At 38.3% G+C, this 7,313-nt stretch overlaps 1 long non-coding RNA gene across 1 annotated transcript in view; it reads left to right on the forward strand.

Moving 5' to 3' along the window:
• Positions 1–7,313, forward strand: part of LOC103393001 (uncharacterized) — a 210,601-nt gene that overhangs the window by 173,286 nt on the left and 30,002 nt on the right. The gene's annotated exons all lie outside the window — the stretch shown is intronic.

Here is a 7,313-nt window from a genome sequence, read left to right on the forward strand (position 1 = left end):
AACCTCTCCAAAGAGTCTTTGTGGTCATGAACTAGCGGCTGTAGACTGCATGCCAACATGTGAAAGCTGCTGGTTGAAAATAACAACATGATTTGAAATGCTTGTTGACTAGTCATGATTATTATGCAGTTGTCCGGCAATGTTGATTTTGTCATCCTTGAGTTGACAAAAAGTATTTTTACCCTGGCACTAGGCCCAGTCTTAAACACACAATTTTATACAATATTCATTCAATTTCTGGCTCCTTGGCCTGAAAAACACTGAAGACCCTGCTTTAGTATACATATATTCGGATAAACACAAAAGTCAGAAAGTTCCAGGACTAACTTCAGTTTGTCATACAGTTGCAGGACAAGCGTGCGTTGTCTCAAAGACAGTGCAACACTGCCACCATGTTGGTCATGTGTACTACAGTGTCAACAGCACTGCAGCATTCTCTGTGCAGTACACATCCACCTCTTGTCCGATATAAATACCCTGAAAGATACCGATGTAGGAGATAATGATGCAGATTAAATCCTCGCCTTAAAATGATGTCATTTTGCCATATTTAAATGTTTTACCCTGAGTGGATCTGGTGTTTAGACAAACAATAATGAAAGTCTAATTGAGTGAAAACAGTTGTCTGAATGGGATGTTTCTAACGCTGCATAAAATTGCCCGTATTTTGTTTCACCAGTTTTACTCGAACATATGAACGCTTTAATTTTAGACCTGGCCCAGCCTGTAAAGAACACAGAATAACAGAAAAGCCTCAGATACAATCCCAGTGTGCATTGTATCTGCCTTGTTTACACTAACCGATTCCCTTACCACTTGTGTTAAATGTAGCCCACCGTGTTATTCTACCAAGTAAGAAAGAAAACAATTGCTGAAAATGAGGCTGAGCTGAGAGGAGGCCTGTGTAAAAAAAAAACAAAGACGTGCGACTGTTTGGATCTGATAAGTCCTGTCGAGTGTTTCCTCTAATGCCTCTGAAAATAAACAGCTGGGTTTAAGAGGTGAATGGGGGCTTGGTCTGGGTCCTAACCACGGCTGTAGCTTGTTTTAGGGGTTGGACCAGCTCGTAGTAGTAAAGTGGCCCTATCAGTGGCTCAGGCGCCGAGTGTATTAAACAGGTTAGTGTGTTGGCTGTTTGAACCTGCTGTGAGACACACTGTGTACAGAGAGAGCACACAGGCCAGGCTCATACATGGTACAAGCAGTTACATCAGACAGCGAAACATGAGACTGCATCCTTGGAGCTCACTCTGCTGTTGACTGTTTCAATGTGTCTGTCATCATCATGGAGATTAAGATGCCTGCCTGCGCTCATCTGCTGTTATGAATGACATATTTGTCATGGTTCCTTTATCCCAAATAAAGTCAGGTTTGCAAAACACTTTCTTCTGGCACAGTCGCACCATTCCTGCATACCTTTTTGTGAAAGGTGGACTGTCAAAACCTGACAGACACGTCTGGAGATTAAGAAAATAGAAAGGTCTCGTAATAAGACCAACCCTTTACAACACAATGTTTTAATTGCACATAATCACAGTCATCATCTCTGCTTCCTCTGAAAGTTTCCCATCAGATCACAGAAATGTGATGCAAGTTCCTGGAAAATGTTTATGATGTACAATATAGATCACAGCAATTTCCCTATTACAAATTTATACCGTTGAGATCCTACAAAAATAATTCACCCTGTCGTTTTCAGTGGCTAATGAAAATTACATTTTTGTTTGCAGTGATGTTGCCCTCTGTTAGAATTTTCACAACTTTTTAACTTGCCGAGGATGCTTCATGGTGGGTTTATAGACCCAATGCATGGCGGCAGTGCTTATACTCTGTTACATTGGCAAATACTGTATATTTTCTGGTAGAAATGTGATACTTTGCAACTCTTGACTTTTCTGCATGATTTACGTTCGAACTGTAGATCCTGTGGGAAAAAACCCTTTTGTCTGGCAGTCGTCTGATATCGTCTCTATGCAGTGTCTGAACTAGCCAGTCGGGGTGACTCTCACATCCCAGTGCCAGTGAATCACCCTGAGGTGGGAGTTGTTTGTTAACTCAGTGAAAGTGACCTCACACTTTAAAAATGTACTAAAAATAGAATTTAAACGTACATATGCATCTGAATCAGGCCCGCCTTAGTCAGCAGGAGCCAAAGTCTCTTAGATAAATCCAGTGTTTTTACCTTGACGCAATGATTTAGTGGTTTAAATGTTTTTATTTCTAACATGCCGCACTGTGAGATGTTGTTGTTAAGTAGTCTTGTAAGCTAACTGTCTTTACAGTCTCTGCTCATCAGGGCGGAGGATGACAGAAAAAGAGAGAAAGAGAGCAAGAGAATGAGGAAGTCCCAACATCAAACATGTAGAAACAGGACGAGGCTGCCAGCTCAGAGGGAATTAATTTTACTCATAAAACCACAGAAAACAAAAGGTTCTTTTTTATTCAGCCATCTTCATCTTGATGTTTTTTTTCTTTTTACTCTGTAGAAATCTTTTCAACTAAGAGTTAGAGAGTTCAGTTGTTTTTTGTTTTTTATACGTTGGCTAATGTGAAAACTACAGTAGACTAAGCAGCACCAGCTCATTGCAAGTAGTGGTAGTTGTACAGTAACACTGCTCGGCGCTTCTAGCTACAGCGTGTTGAGGAAGTCTGAAGCCCTGGTTTTGTTCCGATTGCTTATTTGAGTTCATGGGCTTAAATAAAGACACTTAATCACAGGAGCTGGAAGTTTTTCTCAGGACTGCAGGAGGACTCTGCCAAGACCTGAGGCAGTCACATCTCTGGATTGGAGGAAAAATATTCCCCTCAGTTACTGCATGACTCACAAAAACAACTGCCCTGAGAGAAATCTGATACGCATATCATTTATACTTACTTACTTATCCTTGCAAAACTTGGTTTTTTGCCACATTTAATCCTTACTGCTCATTATGAAGGTGCATTTAGGGATGTTGCCAAAAGTTGCTCACATCTATCTCTACAAATATAAATCATTAATAATATTATTTTTTAAAAAAGGGCCAGTAGACATCCAAAAAGATGAAAAGAATCTAACAAAAAACAAAATTTGCATTTTTAATTACTATACACTAAGTCAACTTTAAATTAATTAATTACATTGTATATTTAAAATATATTATATTTATATAATAAAAATAAATTAAATATATATTTGTATAAATATTTTAAAATACTAAAGAGGTAACTTCATGAATTACGTCTACACACAGTTCAAATTTACAACGTTTTCTGGTGGTCCTGCTTTATTATCCTGACAGGTTTTTACGTTACTGTTTACAGAGTGGGCAGAGCTGTCTGCTTAGGCCAAATAAAACTAGGCTTATACACCTGGAAAATAAAATGCCACTGCACAAGTGCCTGTCTTCCAGGGCAACGTAACACCCAGCACCTCTGCTCGGGACTAATTGGCTGTAAACACCGTTTTAACAAAGTTGTGCTGCAGTGTTACGCAGACGAACAGGAGTGATTGAAAGAGACGCTAGTGTTGGCAGGAGGGTCAGCTGAATGTGGGTGTGGAACAGCGTTGTGTTTTGTATTGTTTTGTTTGTTTTTTTTGTAAATGACAAAGCTTTGTCTGTACAACGTGTACCTGTGCAGCACACCTGTTTGTGTACAGCATGTTCAGCTGTGTCACATTTCAGCTGTTGCTAAATCTTTGAAACGCATACAGACGAGTGTGGTTGAAATCCGACAGACAAATGACGGGTGCACATAAGGGCAGCCATAATAAATGACCCCGGTCTGTGGACATGTACTGTAGTCTAACATAAAGATTAGATTTGGATTTATTATTTATTGAATTTTACCCTAGTAAGAACCACACCGAAAAATAAATCCCATACCTACTGTAGGAGGGAAGGAAGAAAAAAAAGAAAATTACAATAGTAATATATTAAGTTGAATAATAAATTTGCACACATATACGAATAATTTACATTAAAAATAATACAATAACACTAATAATAATATCTTTACAATTAAGGAAACAGGAACTCACAGAAACCAGTTAATCAGTGATCTTCCTGTAAGAATATTATGTATACATTATAGTACTTCATGTACATTTTTTAACATTTATATATATATTTATATATTTACAAATATTTATATATTTAATATATATTGTCTTAGATAGATAATACATCTTTTTTTTATTTTGATGTAAATAATCTTTTCCTGTATTTTTCCATTTTAACGCCCACTTCTCCTGAGGTTTTTGGCATCCAAAGTTGATTGGGCGTTAATTTGTGTGCTTTTTCAGTGAAAACAGTGAAGTCAGGTGACTCAAGCTCAGTAAGACAAAGGTCCAGTTTAACTATATAGTGCAGGTGACCAGCTTGCATGACCAAGTCATGTGGCTGGCTGTCAGGCTTCAACCTGGGGCCTGGCTGATTGTTAACACCCCGTAGAGAGACCTATTGCCCCGGGCTATTAGTCATCCTGACAAGCATGGCATGTGTGCCACTCTCTCTGGTCATGACACACTTGTTTCCACCATCTCCCTGCCTCACGCAGCTCCAGCTCTGATATATTCTTAACATGTAGTGGCAACAGTGACACGAGGCCAGTGAACCAAATCCAGCACCTATCAATTACTGATGAAAGCAGCGTTTTACCTGTTTTTTTGGGTTTTTTTTTACCGCACACTCACAGTTAAACACAGATGTTGCATGAGGCGATGTCAGAGCATGTTTGAAAGATGAGTGGGGAAAGTTTTCCTTAATATTAGGGTTGTGCCAGAACAATATGAATACAAGACATTTTATTTGTATACTTCCCAATACTCTTTTAGGCTTTGGTTTCAATAAATATGCAATGAACTGGAAGGCAGTAATATAAGGGCAGCACAGCTCTGTGGATAAATGGGTGAAGTGCAGCGTGTAGGTGTAAGCTCAACCCAAACCACAAGTACTATCAGCGCATTTCCTTTTCTCTTCGTTACCAGAAATATTTCTGTATTAAACAAAAACCACCGTTAGCTAACATCCTTTCGTAGCTAAGAACAGACTCAAAACCTCACACATAGAAATTAAGGAAATATTTAGATAATGTTTGCTCCACACTGGTTCATTCCCCGTGTCCTGTGTTGCTGCTCAGTGCTGTTGAAATACAGGCAATGATTCAGCATTAGAGAAGGCAGGGACTCGGCACACTGCTAATGTCATTAGGAGCTCTATTCCCTTTCATCATTTCCTGCAGGGAAATGCCACAGAGGAGGTGGTGATCAGTGGATCAAATTTGGGGTCCACAGATAATGTATGTGGCTAATTTACAGCCCAGAAGTTTTTTTTGTTTTTTTTTTTTTTTAACCTTGTCCCATGCTGCTTCAGGCCTGACTCCAGAGCAGCAACTCTGTGGTGTAATCAGCAATCAGAAAAGAAAGCCAGAGGTCAGGCTCTTATAAAAGGCTTCTGAGGAGTTTGATTTACCGTCCCAACATGAGCACTGAACAGGGCACTTATTTATAAAAAGAAATAATAATAACAAATATATATATATATATATATATATATATATATTAGTTTCTGGATTATAATTACTAAACTGGAAATGTAAGCGACATTAGGACTACAAACACTTAAAGATTGATTTAAAAAACTGTCTATGGTAGGCATGATTTATCCTTACATTTTTTTCTATGGAGATGTTGTTAGTTAAGTTGTTTTATCATCTACCTTTCTGAATGTTCTAACCAGTGTTAAACTCTGAGGTTTGACCAGTCAGCCACTGACCTGTGCAGATATTTACGCTTGGATGAAATTGTGCTTAAGGGCAGGCAGGTATATAGTTTAGGGGGACTTTTACCAAAACTATAAAGATGAGATACTGTTCATGGCAGTCCTAAAACAAAGTCATCTGTGACAGGAGAATATAAAATGTTTTATTACTCTCTACAAAATGTAAATATAAAAAGAAAGGATGACCCATGAAGACATAGCAGAAAGTTAATGTAGTAAAATACTTTTTTTAAAGTTTAAAACCACAAGCATCGGGTTCAGGTGACAATATTTTGCAATATTAATGAATTGTCTTAAGAAATGTAAAATGGGAGTATATGAAAAGTTATTTTACCTTGTCTTACCCTGGCATGGAGTTGATGCAGTTTAAACATTACTTACGATAGATCAATCCATTTGGTTTATCTTTAATTTGTTGCAAACTCACAGTGTCAAGTACGTGTTAGCTACTGTCCAGTGTTACAGAGGCTGGTCCCAACCTGAATACTATTTATCCAACTCAGACGCTGACCTGTCGGCTTCCGTCAGGTTCCGACAGAAACACATTTGTGGAAAAGTTATTGGTCTGCAGGCACCATGGTGTACTCATTTATTCCTGTGTCCTCCCTAAGGAACCTTCACCAAAGAGGAAGGAGGGAGGCACATTTCTTATATTTATGGAAATGATCTGGGAGAGCTTCTCCGATGATGCTCACGGCTCTCAGTGGGTGCCATGCAAACGTAGACAATGATTTCTCCAGGAGGTGCATAACCAGGGCAGATCTGGGATTCCTATTAAAAAGACATTGAGGGGTTTTGAAAAACAACGCAGCACAGATACACACTCTGGGCGCATCACCTGTGCTTCTACTGCTGATGAAAAGTGGTTTCATTTAGTGATGTGTTCATTAAGTGTAGTTAATGATTTGGTGATACACAATTTGGCAGTATACTCAGAGGACATGTTTTTAATGTTTTTAGCGGCTACACAGTACATTTCTACATGAAACCTAACTAAATTCAGTAAATATATGGCATACTCAAAAGAGTACTAGAGACTTTGTCCCACTACAGTAATGGCTGCCCTTTGAAGTTGCCATACCTGTTTCATCCATTTTACATCTTATCATCTGCCTAGGTCATTTCTGGTGTAAAATTGTGAAAGCTGACTGTATGCCGCTAATTTAAAAAAAACAAACATTAAATCTCATTCGTAAAATTAGTTAAAAAATTTTTCCAGAGATAGCGTGACTACGATAAAAGAAAGAAACACACAGTAGGACAAGTTAAAGTACAGTACGATTAAATATAGATGCATTTTGTAGGTTATTCTTTAATTGTAAAGTTTAAAAATGAAAAGTCAAAAAGAGGGCCTATATTTCTTCCGCAATACTTAAATATTGCAGAAAGACAGGCCCCGTTTAACCTCAGCAGGTCATCCTTAATCTGGAAAAGTAATAAGAAGACACAACTAAAAGACAGGAGCCAAAGAGAATATTTACACAAAGACAGTAAATCACTGTTTAACACAGCTCTGCCTGAAGCAGGCCGCTCTTACTGTGCCTCAATTAAATA

Source organism: Cynoglossus semilaevis, chromosome 17 (genome assembly GCF_000523025.1).
Source record: "Cynoglossus semilaevis isolate Cse_v1.0 chromosome 17, Cse_v1.0, whole genome shotgun sequence".
Classification (NCBI taxonomy): Eukaryota; Metazoa; Chordata; class Actinopteri; order Pleuronectiformes; family Cynoglossidae; genus Cynoglossus; species Cynoglossus semilaevis.